Consider the following 22,495-nt stretch of genomic DNA (forward strand, 5'->3'; position numbering starts at 1 on the left):
ACAATGAGCTCCAACTATTAATACACGAACACACTCCCACTATAATACTTCTCAATGAAACTGATCTCCCTTACAACGATCGAGTTTTCACCCCAAAACAATACACAGGTTTCTTTCCCAATATATCACACATAAAAACAAGCAAAAAAGGATCGGAATACTCATAAGAAAAGACATTCCTTAGAAAATAAACTACATTTAATCCAGCTTACCGTTTCTCTCTATTGAAGTTAACCTAGTCAGAAAAACCAATATTATTTGCACGTACATTTCACCTGATTAACAATTCACTAGCTCAGATATATTGCATATTATTCACCAAGTCCATCCTCCATAATTTTTGCCGGAAATTTTAATGCATGGAGTCCCTTCTGGGGCTCACCAAAAGCCAACGCTAAGGGAAAAAGTATCGGAGATGCTTTACTATCTTCAAACTTAATATGTTTAAGTAATGGTGCCGAAACACATTTTTCAACCCATTCCTCCTTTTCATATATAGACCTCACAATGTGTACTGATTCACTTGCTACAAAATGCGATAGGAGTGTACTCAACCAGCTAACGCGAGCAAACACAAAGATTGTTTCCTGGTGGAATAAAGATATTGATGAGCTGCGGGAAAGAAAACAAGTAGCTTGGTATCAATACAAACGTTCTCGGTCACTAGCCAACCCTATCTCCTTCAAAAAAGCAAATGCTCTCTTCCGACGAAGTACAAAACAGCCAAACCGTAAATGCTTTGAGGACTTTACAAGCAATATCAATCCATCCTGTATTCCAAAAATAATATGGAATGTTTTGAATAAACTTTCTGGAACACTTAGAAACCAAACCATCCGTTGTATGAAGGAGGGCAACAGGTTTCATTATCGATCCAAAAGAAGTTGCTGAGTTATTCGCAAATTACTACTCTGTAACCAGTTCAGACGGTTCCGTTAGTTTACAATTTCAAACTGCAAAAACCTATATTTGTCCAACCATTACCATCCTCCTCATTATCTTACTTCTTCTGCTAACTAACATGGGCAAAATATTGGAAAAGATTATTGCCAATCATCTGATGTGGTACGCTCAGAGAAACAAATACATATCATCGAACCAAGTTGCCTATAAAGAAGGGCAAAGCACATCAGACGCTTTAATTAATCTCGATGATATTATATGCAACGCTCTATCGAGCAAAAATCACATATCCGTACTATACCTTGATTTTCACGGAGCTTTCGACAGAATTGAAACTCATATTTTAGTTCAGCAGCTTATAAAATGGAAAACAGGCCCAAAAGTGTTACATTTCGTTACAAACTATCTCACAGATCGTAAACGCAAAGTTAACGTAAACGGCTTTCTTTCACCAACACTTCCACTATATAATGGTACGCCGCAAAGCTCATCTCTCTCCGCCTTTTTGTTTTTTATCGCCTTTGATGATATCAGTCGAATAATATAAAAATATAAAGGAATTGTTAATTGATGTTTCCGAGGTTCCTTTAGCTCAATCTCTATTTTCAAATATTCTTGTCGACATTGATACATGGTCGCCGGAGTCTAGTGCCTCACTTTCTTTAGAAAAAACCCATATCCTTCATATTTGTAGGAAACACAAATGCACTGGGATTACTCTCACAGATAACCACACTAACATCAAATGTGAAACACACTGAAAACTACTAGGTTAGTCAAACATAAAGGGTGGTTAAATTTCAAGAGCCGATGTTGAATGTGAACCACACCAAAACGTCAACTTTTTTCTGCATTTCATTTGACATTTTTCAATTTCAGACTAACTCAATTTAAACTATTGAAAGATACACAATCGAGCAACGCGATAAAGTTATTCAGGCTTATTATCAAATCAAAATGCATATCGCGCACTTCGTGATTTTTTCGGTCAATTTAATCGTCCAAATGTGCGTACAATCGAAAAAGTTGTTCAAAAGTTTGAGCAAAACGGGTCTGTAGGAGATGTGAAAACACCAGTGCATGCTCGTACAGCTCGTACTGCAGAAAATATTGCTTCTGTTCGCGATAGTGAGGTTGAAGAGCCGTCCACCTCAACTCGTCGTCGTGCCCAACAATTGCACCTCTCACGCTCGTCGTTGATCAACATTATGCTTAAAGACTTGCATTTACACGCTTACAAGGTGCAATTGACTCAAGAACTAAAGCCTCTTGACCATTTCAAGCGTCGTCAATGGTCAGAATGGTAGCAGGAAATGGCAACAGTGAGTGACCAATTTTCGAAGAAAATCATCTTCAGTGATGAGGCACATTTTCATCTCAGTGGATTCGTCAATAAGCAGAATTGTGGCATTTGGGCGAATGATAAGCCAAGAGTGATTGCCGAAAAACCAATGCACCCATAAAGAGTGACTGTTTGGTGCGGTTTAAGGGCCGGCGGCATCATTGGGCCGTATTTTTTCCAAAATGAGGCCGGTCAGGCAGTTACTGTGTTAGCTATCGTGAGGTGATAACTAACTTTTTATGGCCCGAATTGGAAGACATGGATGTGGACGATATGTCGTTTTAACATGACGGTGCCACTTGTCACACAGCTAACGAAACAATCGCTCTTTTGCGCGAAAAATTTGATGGCCGAATGATCTCACGTCGCGGCGATGTCAATTGGCCGCCAAGATCATGTGATTTGACACCATTGGACTTCTTTTTTTGTGGCTATTTGAAAGAAAAGGTGTACGTCGATAAACCAGCACAATAAACAATTCAAGAGCTAAAGGATGAGATAATTCGGCACATTAACGGCATAGAACCTCAATTATGCCTCAGCGTCATCGAAAATTTGGACCATCGGATAGAGGTGTGTCGCCGAGGCCGCGGTGGCCATTTGGCCGATATTTTGTTCCATACGTAATTGAACCATAACATAATAAAAATAAATGACAATATTTTCCTAAAAAATGTATTTTATTCAAAATCAACACCGGCCCTTGAGATTTAACCACCTTTTATAAGGTACCAAGAAGATGCAAGCGATTGCATCCATTGCCCAGAAATTAATGAATACAAAAAGCGAATTACTTATACATAATCTTTACCCACAAGTGCCATGAGGACATTTACCAGATTAAGAATTGGACACACTATCATAACACGTGCCCACTTACTGTCAGGTAAGTAGCCTTTCCAAATGCCCCCTTTGTGACCACACCGTCACTATCAAACGTTTGCTTACTCTCTGCTCGAACCCGCACAATTCATCAGTCAACTATGACAACATTGATATCATAAAACTGCTTAAAACACCCTCGGATGAAAACATTATGACAATAGGTACACAACTTCTTGAAAAACAATGACTTAAATATATTTAAGATAATAGCACTTGCACTAACACTTAGCAAGTAAATTTTACTCATATGTAACTTTAATTAAAATGGCGGTTGAAGGACTCGTAGCCAGTGCTGCGTTTTGATATTTATGTTGTCATCGTGCATATATGTACATATGTATGTATATACACTTGTACAATGCACTATACAAATTAATTAAAATAATAAAAGAAAATGCACGGATAAATGAGATGGTTTACCCGCTCTGTTGGCCTATTGGGTTCTATTTAAATATTTAGTATTTAGTATTTTCAATTGAAATCACTAGTGTTTCCCAGTTGCCACTACGTGGAGGTGGAATTGGGATTTCGCAGTTATTTCATGCGATTTTATTATGTATATGATACTATGTTATATTTTATTATTATATTATATTATACCATATTATATTTATATTATATTATATTATATTATATTATATTATATTATATTATATTATATTATATTATATTATATTATATTATATTATATTATATTATATTATATTATATTATATTATATTATATTATATTATATTATATTATATTATATTATATTATATTATATTATATTATATTATATTATATTATATTATATTATATTATATTATATTATATTATATTATATATTATATTATATTATATTATATTATATTATATTATATTATATTATATTATATTATATTATATTATTAAAACTAATAGTAATAATAAAGCCAATAAAATTATCCTTAAGCAAGCCCCAGTTATGCAAACTGAAAATAAAATTAAGGGCACACAAAATAAATTGTCATATGCTGCTGTTACTAAGTTGAATACAGCAGAAAAAAATGTGACTGACAATCAAAACAATAATATCAGCCAAAGTCTACAACTCATTCTGAACAAAATGACTATACTTGAAAAATCATTTTCAAACATGAATGAGAGAGTGATCAAATTGGAAAGTAGTAACAAAAAAACTACTTCCAAACCTAAAAGAAGATAATGGCCAATACAATTAAAATTATGTCATGGAATGCAAATGGACTGCTTAAACGTCAAGCTGAGTTACAAGCAATCCTAGACATAAATAAAGTAGATGTGTGCCTAATATCAGAAACACATCTAACTAATCAATCGTACATTAAATTTCGAGGTTATAAAACATATCACACAATTCATCCAGAAAATACTGCAAAGGGTGGAAGTGCAATAATTATAAAAGAAAATATATATCATCACGAAGAAAACAAATTTCAAGCAGAAGATATACAAGCAACTATGTTAAGTATTAAAACTAAAAATCAAAATATTACCATAGCTAGCTTATATAGTCCCCCAAAACACAATATCAAACAAGAACGTTACTTTGAACTATTCAGAGCTGTTGGAAATCGATTCATCATAGGTGGTGATTATAACGCTAAACACACACATTGGGGATCGAGACTCACAACAACAAAAGGAAAAGAATTGCTAAATGCAATACAAACATACAAGTGTGACGTAATTTCTACAGGGAAGCCCACCTACTGGCCCACTGATCCTGGCAAAGTTCCAGATCTAATAGACTTTTTCGTCACCAAAAACCTAGGAAGTAATTATATGCAAATAGATGAAATCTTAGAGTTAAACTCAGACCATTCGGCAATAGTATTAACACTAAGCGAAACTATAATTTCTAAGCCAACAAATCCAACTTTAGTCAACAAAAAAACGGACTGGGAAAGCTTTAGAATAACATTGGAAAATAGAATTGAACTAGCGGTTCCACTACAAACCGAAGAACAACTGGACCTTGAGGTGGAAAAACTAGTCAACGATATACAGTATTCAGCATGGGAAAATACACCTGAAGTCAAAAGAAAACTGAAAGGCAATTGCTATCCTAAAGAAATAGTAGAGCTTATTTCAGAAAAAAGAAAAGCGAGAAAAAAATGGCATCAAACCAGAAACCCGCGGATAAAACAATACTGAATAATTTAACATCACAATTAACAAATGAAATTAGACAGTTAAAAAATGACTCTATAAGTGACTTTCTTCGTGAGCTTACTAACGACTCCAGTACTGAATATTCACTTTGGAAGACCACAAAAAATCTAAAGAGACCAATCATACAAACACCCCCAATTAAAAATGTGGATGGAAGCTGGGCCAGAAATAATGAGCAAAAAGCAACAATATTTGCAAATCATCTTGAAAACATATTTCAACCAAATGCAGCTAATGACATTAATCCCTTACCATACATTGCAGAACAAATGGACGGGATAATACCATTCGTCACTCCGGCTGAAGTCAAAAAAGAGATCAAGAGTAATATCAACCCTAAGAAAGCACCTGGCTTTGATCTTATCACTGGCCAAATACTAAAAGAACTTCCAAAAAAAGCGTTAATGAAAATAACCAACATAATTAATGCATCACTTCGGTTACAATATGTTCCACAACTTTGGAAAGTTGCCGAAGTTATAATGATACCAAAGCCAGGGAAGCCGCCACATGAAACAACCTCATATCGACCAATATCATTGCTGCCGATTATGTCAAAGTTGTTCGAGAAACTTCTCTTGAAAAGGTTAAAACCAATTATCGAAGAGAAACACCTCATTCCTGATCATCAGTTTGGTTTCCGAAATCAGCACTCTACAATTGATCAGGTACACCGAATCACCGACATAATTGAAAAGGCGATAGAAGAGAAAAAAGTTTGTTCGACAATATTTCTGGATGTTGCACAAGCTTTTGACAAGGTTTGGCATGAAGGATTAAATCATAAATTACAAATACTTCTTCCTGCTCAATACTCAAAAATTTTAAAATCATACATAACAGAACGTTACTTCAGAATAAAACAAGAAGACACCTATTCTGACCTGAAAAAAATTCAAGCGGGAGTACCACAAGGAAGTGTACTAGGACCAATCCTATATCTCCTATACACTAGTGATATCCCTACATTTACAAATAATACCGTTGCTACGTTTGCTGATGACACTGCAATAATGGCCACTGGTGAAAACAACATTGAATCAACAGAAAAACTACAAACAGCCATTACTGAGATACAGCGCTGGACAGTCAAATGGCGTATAAAACTCAACGAAACCAAATCTGTGCACGTCGACTTCACTAATAAAAGAATCGACCATAAACCAGTATACATCAATCAACAAATCATTCCGTACGAGAATTCAGCGAAATATCTCGGCATGACCCTTGACGCAAAACTCAGGTGGAAACCGCATGTCAAGAAAAAACAAGAAGAGTTGAAAATGAAGTACAGAAAGATGTACTGGCTATTGGGTAGACATTCTGCCTTGTCAACATACAACAAGCTGCTCTTGTATCAGCAAGTCCTTAAGCCAATCTGGACTTATGGTATCCAGCTCTGGGGATGTACCAGTCAAAGCAACAGAATGATCATTCAACGATTTCAAAATAAAGTGCTCCGTGCTATTGTTAATGCTCCGTGGTACATCAGAAATGACAACTTACATAAGGATTTGGATGTTGAAATTGTCGACAACGTTATCAAAAAGTTTGCGCAAAGTCATGAACAACGACTTCAACAACATGTCAACATTGAGGCCCTCCAGCTCCTCGAAAACGATGACTTAACCAGAAGATTAAAACGAGTGAAACCGTTTGAACTTGTGTAAAAAATAGTGAACTATCTATAAACAATACATAATAAATAAACCAGTCACAAACAAAAGTAGTGACCAAAACATTTACAGAAACAAAAAGTGCATATATCATAGGATAAGTACTTTGTAATTTTAACCGTATCAAATTAAGTCAAATTCAAATAGCTTATTAGTATTTGTGCTAGATTGCTATATAATAAATACACCAATAGGTGTTTTTAAAAAAAAAAAAAAAAAAAAAAAAAATATTATATTATATTATATTATATTATATTATATTATATTATATTATATTATATTATATTATATTATATATATTATATATTATATTATATTATATTATATATATATTATATTATATTATATTATATTATATTATATTATATTATATTATATTATATTATATTATATTATATTATATTATATTATATTATATTATATTATATTTATATTATATTATATTATATTATATTATATTATATTATATTATATTATATTATATTATATTATATTATATTATATTATATTATATTATATTATATTATATTATATTATATTATATTATATTATATTATATTATATTATATTATATTATATTATATTATATTATACTATATTATATTATATTATATTATATTATATTATATTATATTATATCCCGGAGGTCCACGTTCCGTCGTGATCGGACGGCTAAGCTGGGCGCTAAGACACCAGGGGGGTCGGCAGGTTGCGGATCGCCGGAAAGCCTGCAATTGCAGGATAGTTGTGAATAAGCAACCCCCGACAAGGAGCGAATGAAACAGAGGACGCGGTACAAAATCTAGCTAGTCCGATGAAGTTTCACTGACAAAGGCGAATAGACACCGCCTTTTCAAAATTATATGTCCCCTTCATCATGCGTGGGCATGATGAACATACAAAAAACCAGAAGCATATGACTCAAAGCGAGCGGCTCCCTGGTCAGCGTCTGCTCTCAAAAGTAGAGCGGCTGTCTCCACATCATCACACAGAAATTGTGATGAAACAAACGAACTTCGCAATGAAACGGACATAGATTTTAACAAACGTTTCGGATTTGATGATTTTGGGCTGACGGCTGCAACAGTCTGTTACCTTAGTACACAGGAGTGAAATCCTGTGGAAACGGCTCTCAGGTAAATGTTGTAGACTGCCTCCGTCCTGTTAAACCCGTGGCGGGTCTTCATGTTCGTTCGAAGCCACGTCGCCATTAAGTTGGAGGTACAGGCTCAGATGAGAAAAGTTCACCAAAGCAGGAGTTCATAGCAAAGATGAGGACAGTAGAAGAGGAAGCTCTGATGAAGTTCCTCCTCACGCTAGGGAAAATGAAACTGGCAATGCTGAAGCAGAAAAACAAAAGTATCGACGTAAAAAACGGTGTATCCGAACTAGACGAGCTCTTCGACATTATTGAAAGCCTGAGACGAAACTGGACTAAAGCGGAACAAGAAGCCAAAAAAGTAGGGTCGGTGAAACCAGCAGAAGCCCAAAGTGACCCAAGTAATTTGCTCACTCCGACGGCTGTATCATCGAAACGGACGGCTTCGAGCCGGCAGAGCAAGGTACGGGGAAAAGAGTATGTGAGAGTGGCAAAACTGATTGGAAAACAGTGACTAGAAAAAAGACGAAAAAACAAGACGCAGAAACACAAATCAAGCAGAGACCTCAGACCAAACAGGACGAAAGGAAACCCAGTACTCTTCAAGCCAGCTGAAGGACGAAGTTGCGCCGAAGTTCTGCAAAATCTCCGCCAATATGTTAAATCAGACGAGAACCGTGTGGAAGTTCGGGCAATAAGGAAAACCAAAACGGACGCACTCCTCCTTGAACTAGACAAAGGTATAAAACTAGGTTCCATGAAGCTCTGAGGAGTAAGATGAAAGACATCGCTTCCGTAAGTGAGCTGAAAAATAAAGCAACGATAGAGATACGGGACCTAGATTCACTGACTACAGCAGACGAAGTTGCAATGGCCGTTAACCAATTATTAGATGAGACCACCGAGGAAACCACTCTTAAACTATTAGCACCAAACAGCCGAGAACAGCTAAAAGCGTATGTGACGCTACCATTAGAAAGCGCAAACAAAATTCTCCAGAATGAACGCGTTGGAATGGGATGGATCAACTGCAAAATAAGACTCTGTATTGACAAAAAGAAATGCTACCGGTGCTTTGAAATCGAACACTTACAATGGCAGTGTAAAGGGGCTGATAGAAAGGGTAAAGGACTGTGTATACGATGCAGGAAGCCAGGACACAAAATAAAAGAATGCAGCAGCCCACCGGATTGTTGTATATGCCGAAGTAAAGGTGTTTGTGACACAGGACATATGCTAGGTCAGTACGATGTGCGGCCTATAATGAAATCGTGTCGAAATTATAAAGTTTCTACAAGGTAACATGCACAGGAGCACTACAGCAGACTCACTCCTGCCGAAAATTATGCTGGAACAGGAAGCAGACATAGCAGTTCTAAGCGAACAGTCCGCCTCTCCAAGTGTTGGATGGTTTATAGAAGATCTCTCTTCTACAGCAGCAATATGGTGCAAGGATAACACGAAACTCCAAGTGACGAACAGTGGAACCGGAAACGGGCACGTCTGGATGAGGAGCCAATGTCTCACAATTATTAGCTGCTACCTTACACCAAGCGATAACATTGCTGACTTCCAAGCTAAACTGGACAATATTGAAGACACAGCTCCCCAAATAAGCGGGCACCCCATCATCGCCGGAGACTTTAACTCTAAGGCCATGGAATGGGGTAGTGAACAACAACCCGAGAGGCCAACGAATAATAAACATAACCGCTAGACTAGGACTCGCCGTTGCAAACGTGGGCAATAAAGCTACCTTTCGAAGACCAGGGTGTGAAGGCACAATTCCGGATATAACTATAGTGTCTGAAAGCTACGCAAACAAAATACGTGAATGGACAGCTATGAAAGATAACAATGGCAGTGACCACCAGTACATTACCATCTTCGCCGGAGAGAAAAACGCAAACGCAACGAAACGCATCAAAAGCTCGCGGAAATGGAAGACATCAAAACTTGACAAAGCAAAACTTATAGCTAAAATTGACGAGGAACAACCACACCGCGAAGAGCCAAGTAGCGCCAGACACAAAGTAGAGATGACGCTGAGAAGGATAACGCAAACGTGCTCAGCAGCAATGCCCAAGATAAAAAGTGCACACCCGAAGAAGTCCGTGTACTGGTGGACTAACGAAATCCGCGATCTGAGGCATACGTGCATCAGCAAAAGAAGGAAGTACACAAGACTACGAAGAACCAGCCTCGCTACAACAGAGCACGCCGAATACAAAGCTGCAAAAAGCACCCCAAAGACGGCCATCCTGAAAAGCAAGAAAGAAAAATGGGAGGAGCTTCGGCGCGATATAAACCAAAATCCCTGGGGCTTAGGATATAAACTCGTGCTAAACAAGCGCGGAGCAGGGCAGCCGACTCCTGAACTAAGCGAAGCCACTATGGAAAACATAGTGAATACACTCTTCCCCATACATGACCTCATGGCAGATAGAGCTGACGAGGAAAATACCGACCCACCCCCACTTTTCACGGTAGAGGAACTGAGAGACGCAGCTGCAACTCTCAAAAATAACAAAGCGACAGGTCCTGACGGGATTCCATCGGAGGTTTTGAAAGTTATCGCAGTTGAGCGCCTAGAAACGCTTTTCCACATGCACAATGCCTGCTCATATGAAGGATCTTCTCCAGAAATTTGGAAGAGACAAAAGCTAGTTCTCATAAGCAAAGGGAAAGGAGACCCGGAAACCCCATCAGCGTATCGCCCTCTGTGCATGCTCGACATGGCAGGGAAGCGGCTAGAAAAAATGCTGAAACCACGAATGGCAGCAGCGATAAACGAATCGGGAGGCCTCTCGGATAGGCAACACGGCTTTAGACCGCGAAGGTCCACAATTGGAGCAATTGAGGATGTAGTAAAGAGCACAGTAAAAGCACGGAGCATAAATTATTTTTCCCGACCAATCGTGCTCCTCGCTACAATCGATGTAAAGAACGCTTTCAACAGCGCAAAGTGGAAAAATATGATAGACGCATTGGAGAAGCGGTTCAAAATACCCCAACACCTGATGAAGATGATCCGCAGCTACCTCAAAGATCGCGTACTCATTTATGGTACAAGAAGAGCATAACGGACAAAAATGGTAACCTCTAGCGCGGGCCAAGGGTCCATACTAGGCCCCGATCTCTGGAACGTCAGTTATGACGGCATCCTCACCATCGACATGCCCGACGATTCCTACCTAGTAGGATACGCGGACGATGTTGCGGCAGTAATTACGGCACGGAATTTAGACGCAGCAAGGCGGACTTACACAAACGATGACAAGAATCAAAACATGGCTCGATTCGCAAGACCTTAGCTTAGCTCCAGGAAAAACAGAACTGATACTATTCACGGGAGCGCGCATACCTGTAGAAGTGCCAATGACAGTCTACACAGAGAACAAAACAACCTCAAAAGTGGTGAAATATCTGGGCATCAAACTCGACAACAAGCTGACATACTGGGCACAAATCCAGTACGCTGCCGAAAAATCCACCAAAACAATCTCAAGGCTATCAAGACTAATGACAAACATCGGAGGACCCATCGCAAGCAGGCGGAAGCTGCTCATGGACACGACGGTATCCATTTTACTATACGGATGTGAAGTATGGGCGGACACACTTAAAACTGAGTGTCGCCGCAAGATCCTGGCCAAGGCCCAAAGAACCGCCGCCCTCCGTGTTGCTTCAGCTTATCGCACGGTATCAGAAGCAGCAGTACTCATTATTAGCGGCACGATACCTATAGATCTGCTAGCGAGAGAGCAAAAAGAACTTCTTCTTTTTCTTCTTAATTGCCGCCATAACCGCTTACGCGTTTTTGGCCGAGCTTAACAAAGCGCACCACTCGTTTCTGTCTCGTGCTAACCGGCGCCAATTGGACACACCAAGTGAGGCCAAGTCCCTCTCCACCTGATCTTTCCAACGCAGAGGAGGCCTTCCTCTTCCTCTGCTACCACCAGCTAGTACCGCATCGAATACTTTCAAAGCCGGAGCGTTTGTATCCATTCGGACGACATGACCCAGCCAACGAAGTCGCTGGATCTTTATTCGCTGCGCTATGTCTATGTCGTCGTAAAGTTCATACAGCTCATCGTTCCCCCGTCTACGATATTCGCCGTTGCCAACGTGACGTGGGTGCCGATACGCGAGTGCGCCGACTGTTTGTTTGAAGACAGGAGGTACTTCGTTTTGTTCTCGTTCATCACCAAACCCATTCGCTTTGCCTCTTTATCCAGTTTGGAGAAGGCAGAACTAACAGCGCGGTTGTTAAGGCCGATGATATTGATATCATCGGCATACGCCAACAATTCTACGCTCTTATAAAAAATTGTGCCTGAGCGATTAAGTTCTTCGGCTCGTACGATGCTCTCCAACATCAGGTTAGAGAAGTCACACGACAGCGAATCACCCTATCTGAAACCTTCTTTGGTATCAAAAGCCTCGGATAGGTCCTTCCCAATTCTGACGGCGCTGCTGGTGTTGAGCAACGTCATCTTACATAGCCGTATTAGTTTTGCGTGGATACCAAATTCAGACATAGCGGCATACAGGTAAATTCTTTCCGTACTGTCGAATGCAGCTTTGAAGTCGACGAAAAGATGGTGTGTGTCGATTCTCCTTTCATGGGTATTTTCCAAGATTTGGCGTATTGTGAATATTTGGTCGATGGTCGACATTCTAAAGCCACACTGATAAGGTCCAATCAGATGGTTGACGGTGGGCTTCAGCCTTTCACACAATACGCTCGCTAGAACCTTATAGGCGATATTTAGAAGACTAATCCCGCGGTGATTGGCACAAATTGCAGGATCGCCCTTCTTATGGATTGGGTAGAGCACACTTAAATTCCAATCGGCAGGGATGCTTTCATCCGACCATATTCTGCATAGGAGCTGATGCATTCACCTTACCAGCTCCTCGCCGCCATGTTTGAATAGCTCAGCCGGCAATCCGTCGGCGCCCGCGGCTTTGTTGTTCTTTAGCCGTGATATTGCTATTCTCACCTCGTCATGGTCGGGTAACGGAACGACAATTCCGTCGTCAACGATTGGGGTATCGGGATCTTCACATTCTCTATGACATGCGCAGCTGTCACCATTTAACAGGTTCGAGAAGTGTTCCCTCCATAATTTAAGATTGCTCTGTACGTCAGTCACCAGATCGCCGTCTTTGTTCTTACAGGACAACGCTCCGGTCTTAAAACCTTCTGTATGCCGCCGAACTTTCTGGTAAAATTTTCGGGCGTTGTTCCTATTGGCCAGCATCTCAAGCTCCTCGCACTCACGTATTTCGGCCTCTCCTTTCATCTGTCGGATAATACGTCTCTCTTCCTTTTTCAGCTCTCTGTAGCGATCCCACATGGCTCGCGTTGCGCCCGATCACAGCGAAAAGAACTATGGAACTTTAAAAAGAGCGAGACAAACGCCATAGGAGACCACACACGCGCCCGCACCAAAACGAGCGCAAAGCAGCAAATTAGAGCACATACACTGCAAATATGGAAAGAGCGATGGGAGTCAGAGACGAAAGGCCGATGGACGAAGAGACTTATAACAAATCTAGACAAATGGTATAACAGACAGTTCGGCGAGGTAAACTATTATACTACACGGATGCTATCTGGACATAGATACTTTTACAAATACCTTAACAAAATAGGCAAGTCAGAAACCACTAAATGCATCTACGGAGATGCACTTACTGACGACGCAGATCACACTTTCTTCAGATGTGAGAGATGGAAACTAAATCGCAAAGCTGTCGAAGGCAGACTAGGCCCCTTAAGACTGATAACATCACTGATAAAATGATAGAAAGCGCTGAAAAATGGCAAATTATTCGCACGTATATAGAGCGAGTCCTACGTGCCAAAAAACTTGACATGGACAGAGACGCTAATATACCTGACTAGAAGATAAGCCGACAACATGAAGCCCAGCAGATAGAGACACAAGAAGACGAGCCTATAGCATGAGCTTTGGCTACAAATATGGTGGACCCAGACGTGAGTGAATAGAATTGGTCCTTTTCATGCACACCGTTCTGGGCCCTTCCGAAGTAATGCACAAAGCAGTTCCCGGAGGGGAGTCTCCCCAGGAGAGGAGGAGGGACTGTTTTAGTGGCCACACCACACGACGCAGTAGACAACGGTCGCTGTAAGTGCGAAGGCATTTTGAACCCTACCTCACCCACCAAAAAAAAAAAAACAAATATTATATTATATTATATTATATTATATTATATTATATTATATTATATTATATTATATTATATTATATTATATTATATTATATTATATTATATTATATTATATTATATTATATTATATTATATTATATTATATTATATTATATTATATTATATTATATTATATTATATTATATTATATTATATTATATTATATTATATTATATTATATTATATTATATTATATTATATTATATTATATTAATTATATTATATTATATTATATTATATTATATTATACTAGCGTACCCTCGCCCGCTTCGCTAGACGATAAATTCAATGATTTGCTGAAAGAGAATAAAATTAATACGAAACAAAGCAAATTCTTTGATACAATTTCATTCGAACTTTATTGTAACCCTTTTTGGTAGACAGCGTTTTTGGTTTTTTCATCTTTCGCGTGAATAATGACGATGGTTTGCCAACTCGTGAGCAAGCTACATACAATTGTCCATGAGAAAAAATTGGGTATTCTAAATTAATACCGCACATTTGTAGAGACTGTCCTTGCGCCTTATTAATTCTCATAGCGAAGGCAAGGCGAATAGGGAACTGCAAACGTTTGAATTCGAATGGTAAATCCGCCGGAATCAGTGGAATTCAGGGTATCAAAATGTCTTCTCCTTTGTACTTCCCTTTCAAAATTGTTGCTTCGATAACGTTACCCATTAGCTTCTTCACAGCGAGTCTGGTACCGTTGCAAAGTCGGGGCACATTACTATTGCGCAGCATAATAATCGGTGCTCCAATTTTTAATCGTAAATTATGAGGTGGTAAGCCTGGCAAATCGAGTGAGTTTAAGAATTCAGTTGGATAATTTACGACCTCATCTTGATCAGTAATAGTGTCCATTGACTTATACGCAACTATGTCACAAGGTATTTGATCTAAAATAGCTGAATTTATATCACTGACGTCCTTATTTTTCCCAGCTAAAATTGCTCTTTCGCTGAGTCAATCATGGTTTTTGTAATATTGAACTATGTTTGGAAATACACTCTGTATCAATGCCTCTTTAGACTGTGCAAAAGTGCAGAAATTGTTAGGCAATGTTATCATTCCTGTTGTTTTTGAAAAAAGGTTTATTTTTTTTTGGTTAAAAAGTGTTTTTTGAAGTTTTGAAAAACACTTCGCTCTAACAAATTTCTTCTCAGTTAATTGCTGAAAATTAAATATTTTGAAAAAACTATTTTTTTTAATTTAACGTTTTTGAGAAAATTTTGTTATTGAAAAAATTTCATACTTTTGTAAAAGTTTAAATTGATTTGTTAAAAAAGATTTGTTTCCGCTTTGAAAAACACCCCCTCGAAAAAATGTATTCTCTATTAATAGTGGAATATGAAATGCTTTGAAAACACCATTTTTTTTTTAAATTTTGTTTGGTTTTCAGAAAAATTTTGTTTTGAAAAAATTTCATACCCTTGAAAAAGTTTTATTTTATTTTATTTGTTTAAAATTTTTTAAATTTTTTTTTTTGTAATTTTAGAAAAACACCTCTTCGAAGAAATTTCTTTTATCTTTTTGAGGAAAATTTGGTTTTGAAAAAATTTCATGCTTTCGAAATTTTTTTATTTTACTTTATTTCTTCAAAATTTTTGAAAACAATTTTTTTTATAATTTTCGAAAAACACCCCTTTGAAAAAATGTTTTCTATGTGTCATAGTGGATTCCATTAACTTTTAGGATTATAGTCAAATACTTACAAATATCTACGCTTTCACAAATAGCAACAATAAACAAATTTCCTCAAAACCAAAAAATTACCTTTTTTTCTAAAAAAATTCTAAACAAACAACGTAATAAATTTAGAATTTTGTGTTCACGAAAAAACAGTATTGTTTTTATTGTATTAACTGAAAACCAAAATGTTGCAAAAAATCAAAACAAAACTAAATTATTTTTTTGTGTTCATTTGGTCCATATGTTCCATAAAAAGTTGATATGGTCTGATACACGCAAATTTCCATTGACCATTATAGTGACAAAATTATCGATCACCAATTCCAACAGTATTTCAAAATCAGAGTTGGAATGAGTTGTTGTGTGGTGTACTTCTGAAAAAATGAGAAATAAACAAAATAAATCTAAAAATTCGAATTCTAACTTTATCTTGTGTATGTTCTTATTACCTTTGAATTTTTCCAATGAAGCACCATTCATTTTAAATTTTCCAAGAATATTTTGTATCATTTCGCGTTTCTTTCCTTTTTCATTCGATTCCAACATTTGTTCATAGCCGAAAACATCGTTTGCAAACGCATTCATTTCCATATAGAATTGGTCAAAGAAAGCATTGCTCAATTGAATTGAAACATTATTTTCATAAATACTTAGGACCTTAACTAATGCACCTTGGTACATACCTAACGCAGATATTCATCGCGACCTTGACATCGATACTATTGATGAAACAATACAAAGCGCTAGCAGAAGACACATAAATAGACTATAAACGCATACAAATCCTATGATGAGAAGACTACCAAATAAAGAAAAATCTACCCAAAGTCGGCTTAACCGTCAAACACCAACGGATCTTGCAAAATCCTTGTAATCAATTGTCAACTAATCGTATATATCATTGTTTGTTAACCACTTGTTTTTAAATAATATGTATATATTTCTTCTAAATGAGCTTGGGGGCATTGGCCCTTCAATATCACTCTCATTCCATCTTTTTGTAAATCAAATTACTTATTGTCTAACGACAGGTGTAATATTTTATGGAAGAAATAAAAAAAAAAAAAAAAATTTTCATTCGAATCATTTGAAATTTCTGTATACAATACATTTCTGTATCACAATACAAATACAAAAAATTCAAAAAAAGTTGTACACATAAAATGAATGTCGATTCGAAACTTACTTTAATCTAACAATCGAGCAAGTTTTGTTTTGGACAATATTTTGATTTTTTCTTTTTTTTATATGAAGAAAATATTTAAAAGAAATTTTTTTTTGCTAAAAACCTTCCCCTAGTGGATCCCTATAATATGAAAAAAGAACGAATAAAATTGGCCTCGTATCGGCCCAAAAAAATGCGGACAAACGAACATCATTTCATTTTTATATATATAGATTATATTATATTATATTATATTATATTATATTATATTATATTATATTATATTATATTATATTATATTATATTATATTATATTATATTATATTATATTATATTATATTATATTATATTATATTATCAAATCAAAACAAAAAAGACCACCATAAGCGAAATTAAAAATCAAATAAAACAGCTAAGCGATAAAAAAGCTCCAGGATATGATTTAATAAATGGAAAAATTTTAAAAAAGTTACCTGAAACAGCATTGCAATTCATAAGAAATATATTCAATTGCATGTTAGAGACTAAATACTTCTCACGACTATGGAAAATTGCTCAAATTACCGTCATACCCGAACCAGGAAAAGATGCCACCAAAACTGCCTCATATCGACCCATCAGCCTATTGCCAATCCTTTCAAAAGTGTTTGAAAAAATATTGTTCGACCGACTAGAACCAATTTTGACAGCAAAAAAAGTGATACCAAGCCATCAATTCGGATTTAGACGGCAACACTCAACAGTCCAACAAATCCACAGGGTTACTAACAAAATACTTAACGATATGAATGACAAAAAATATTGTGTAGCTGTATACCTAGACATTGCAAAAGCCTTTGATAAAGTTTGGCATAAAGGACTTTTGCATAAGCTCAAACGAATCTTTCCACAAAACTACTTTGAACTTTTGAAGAGCTACATAACTGATCGAAAATTTTATATAAGATATGAAGACGAATATTCCGATATTCTACCAATGACAGCTGGAGTACCGCAAGGCAGTGTATTAGGTCCTCTCTTATATCTAATATACACCGCAGATGTGCCAACTCCGACAACAGATAATGCAATGATAGCAACGCTTGCGGATGATACTGTATTAATGGCATCAAACAATGACGAAAAACTGGCGACCTTTACACTTCAAAAATTAATAAACAATACAGTAAATTGGTTTGACGAATGGGGTATAGAAGTTAATAAAGACAAAACTATCCAAGATATATACACAAACAAAAAGACATCAAAATATAATCTAACCCTAAAAAACAACAAAATAAAAATCTGCCCAGCAGCAAAATATCTTGGAATAACTATTGACGAAAAACTAACATGGAAGCAGCATATCATTAACAAAAGAAATCAAATCAAGAATAAGTACCGGCAATTAAGTTGGCTAATAGGACGAGCATCAAAACTATCACTGTATAATAAGGTGACTATATACAAAACAATTATTACTCCTATCTGGAAATACGGAATAGAAATATGGGGAACGGCTAAAAACACAAATATTCAGCTCATACAGCGAACACAATCCAAAATATTACGAAATATAACAAATGCTGGTTGGTTTATTCCCAATGAAGCCATACATCGTGAATTAAATGTAGATACTATCCAAGAAACAATCACAAAATGTAGCACTATAGTGGAGTGCCCGGGGGTTTTGACCTCGGATCTCATAGGGACTGAATGAATTGCCATGTAACCAACAGGATTTTCTTTTGTATCCTCTAAATTGTAACTTCTACCAATATTATATTGTGCAATTAATTTTTTCATTGTTTAAACAAAAATATATGAAAAATTAATATATTGGAGCATAATATTTAGTTGAAAATAACTTTTTTTTAGTTCTACGTTAAATTTTACTTAAATAGATAAAGACAAACATCTTCCCAACGTTCCATTTTATTTGAAGGGTCGAAGAGACCTTGAGCAGGTAGTCAAACTTGAAGAGGGGAACGGCAGCTGCGGCGTACTATGAATTTGTTCTGCCTAGTTCAGTTATAAGTGACACGTGATGAGTGAATGTTGTGAATACGTAATAGTGAAGGCTGCACAAATTTATCTGCAAAATATGAAGGAATTACAGTACAATATAAAATGGATCCAGCAGAGTTCGAAAAATATACAACAGGATATTTCACATCTAGGCGATCAGATATTTTTTTTTATGGTATTGCAAGTGATCAGACTATTGAGCAGACTTTAATGAAAGGAATGAGCGTCGTCCTTTTAAACGAGGTGCCACTGAAAGTGTAGTTTATAAATGGATCAGAGGAGTTATTTATAGTAAAGATATTATTGAAAGCGTAGAAAATTTTTGTGACATATCTTTCAATAAAAGTCATCAACACAGTGATTCTACAGATGCTAGAATAGAAAGGGATGGTATCGATGTAAAAAGATTTGTAGACTTTTTCAAAGAACACAGTCCTTTTCCTGATACAGATGCAATTATGTCAATTGCCACTGGAATTACCGGTGATAAAAGTATAAATTGTTACAATGCTTTTGAAGAAGGTTTAAAAGTTATGAAGAAAATCGAAGGGAAAAATGTACGCGAATTGAAGTTATTAAGGAAAGATAAAATAAATTCTCTATTGGCTAAAAATAATAAAATAAAAATGCATGACAATGTTAATCCCGTTGATCCATTGTTGCTGTTTCAACGTATTTGTGTGTTGAAAAAACAGATGATGAACTAAAAACTTATATGAATTATGAACTGGCACCATATCCAGTTGCTCTGTTTGAAGATGGCCAACTGCGAAAGACAAAAAAGTCAACTTTCTACGAATTATTCCCAGAAATTCACATTAATTTGAAAAGCTTAGAAAATGTTCATTATGTTATTGATGGAGGCATGTTGTTATATCGTTGCAAATGGCAATTAAATGAAACATTCAAAATGATATGCGAACATTACGTAAGATATTTGAGGAATAATTATAATAACGCATGCGTGGTATTTGATGGATATAAGAAGGACGATATTAAATCTGCTAAATGGAATCGTCGCGCACTAAAAAATATAAGTACAGATAATGAATTTGATGAAAATATGTCGTTAAAAATCGCTCAAGATAAATTTCTAACGAATAAAAAAAATAAATCTCGCCTAATCGAAATGTTAAGAATAAAATTAGCTGATAACAATATTTTTACATGCCAAGCGGAAAGCGATGCAGATAAATTAATTGTTGATACAGCAATTAGTTTAGAACCTCAAAATATTGTTGTAATTTCTGAAGACATTGACGTCTTGGTTGTGTTAACGGCATTGACGCCTACTGATCGTGAAATATATTTTTTAAAACCATCCCGAGGCAAAGTTAACCAATAAATATTTTCATCGAAAAGTTTAGAAAAATCTCTACCAGCATGCAAAGAACATGTTCTATTTTTACATGCTTTCATGATACTACTTCTGCGTTTTACAAAAATTAAGTTTATCAAAAATTTTCAGAAGCAGAATGATCTACATGACTCAGCAGCAGTATTTAAAAATGTACATGAAGATGCAAATAATATATAATATTTCAAGCTGGTATTACATGTATTTTGGGACTGTATGGTGCTTCGGCAAAAATGACAGATTTGAATACATTCAAGTTCAATTCTTTCGTCAAAGCAACTGCCAAAGACACAAGTGTTCTTTTATCTTCGTTACCTCCCACATCTGATGCAGCATTTGAACACTTAAAACGGGTTTACCTACAAATCCAGATGTGGTTAGGGAATGATTTAATCATCCAAAAAATTGGTGATGGAACTATTCCAATAATACCTGTCATCCAATATTTACGAATCAATTACCTTCTCCGGAAAATTTATTAAAAATGTTACTTTACAATTGCAAAAAAGGATGTGGAGCTGCATGCGGATGCCGAAAAAGTGGCTATGATTAACATCAGTGAAATTGAAGATGATATTTGAAAAAATGTAAATTTTTCAATAGACAAATTTTTTTGTTAGTTAATTTTTTTCTTTCAAATAGTCATCATTTTTTTGTTTTTAATAATTAATTCGATTTTACTTTTATGCTATAATAACAGAAAACAATTTTTTTTTTTTGTATGCTAATTATTTAAATAAACAAATAGTTTACATAATATTTTTTTTAACATTTAATTATCCATAATCTATTTATTTTTTCAGTTGCTTCCACTTCTGTTACAAAAAAAATAAATTCTACAACGTTATTTGCATTATAGCACATAAGTTATTGCAATCATAAATTTTTGCTATTTAAAAATCAAATGCACAACTTTTAAATAGGTAGAGATTATTATTTATGTTATTCACAACACATTTTCGCAAAGATAATTTAATTTCATCTAGTCCCTAAGACATCCTTGGTTTTAATGTTTTTAACGCTCCAGATGCTCCACTACTAAGCATATACAGCGACTGTCAGTCCACCAAAACGAAGAAATGCGTAAAATAGCATCGGCAGAAAATACCAAACGAAGATTAAAGCGACTCACACCGACTGATCTAACTATAAGATTTACAGTGTAATCACAAAAAACAATAATAATAATAACAGATTCTTCTTACATTGGTAAAAGAACTTAATAGACCCTAATTGTACAAAAATTACATATTGTTAATATATAACAGACTGTAATAAATAAAGGGAGATATAACAAAAAAAAAAAAAAAAAAAAAATATTATATTATATTATATTATATTATATTATATTATATTATATTATATTATATTATATTATATTATATTATATTATATTATATTATATTATATTATATTATATTATATTATATTATATTATATTATATTATATTATATTATATTATATTATATTATATTATATTATATTATATTATATTATATTATTTTAAAAAAATATATATATATTTAATTATTTGCTAGCTATTTTAAAACTTAATCCAAAACATTTGGATAAACAATATTTTTTGTTTTTCCAGTTTGAGCATGAATAAACAAACGGCTGGGGGTACCGACTCTGGAACAGGCAACATAAAGTTGGCCATGTGAAAAACATGATTCCTCCAAATTCACACCACAAACGTTAAGTGTTTGCCCTTGTGCTTTGTTGATGGACATCGCAAATGATAAACGCACAGGATATTGTAATCGTTTGAATTCAAATGGCATATCAGTTGGAATCATAGGGATACGCGGTATTAAACAAACTTCTCCTTTTGATTTACCAGTTATGATCGTAGCTTCAATCAAATTTGACAATACATTTTTCACTGCCAATTTGGTGCCATTACACAGTTTTGGTGGATTAATATTTCGCAATAATATAATCAAAGAACCCACT

Source organism: Anastrepha obliqua, chromosome 6 (genome assembly GCF_027943255.1).
Source record: "Anastrepha obliqua isolate idAnaObli1 chromosome 6, idAnaObli1_1.0, whole genome shotgun sequence".
Classification (NCBI taxonomy): domain Eukaryota; kingdom Metazoa; phylum Arthropoda; class Insecta; order Diptera; family Tephritidae; genus Anastrepha; species Anastrepha obliqua.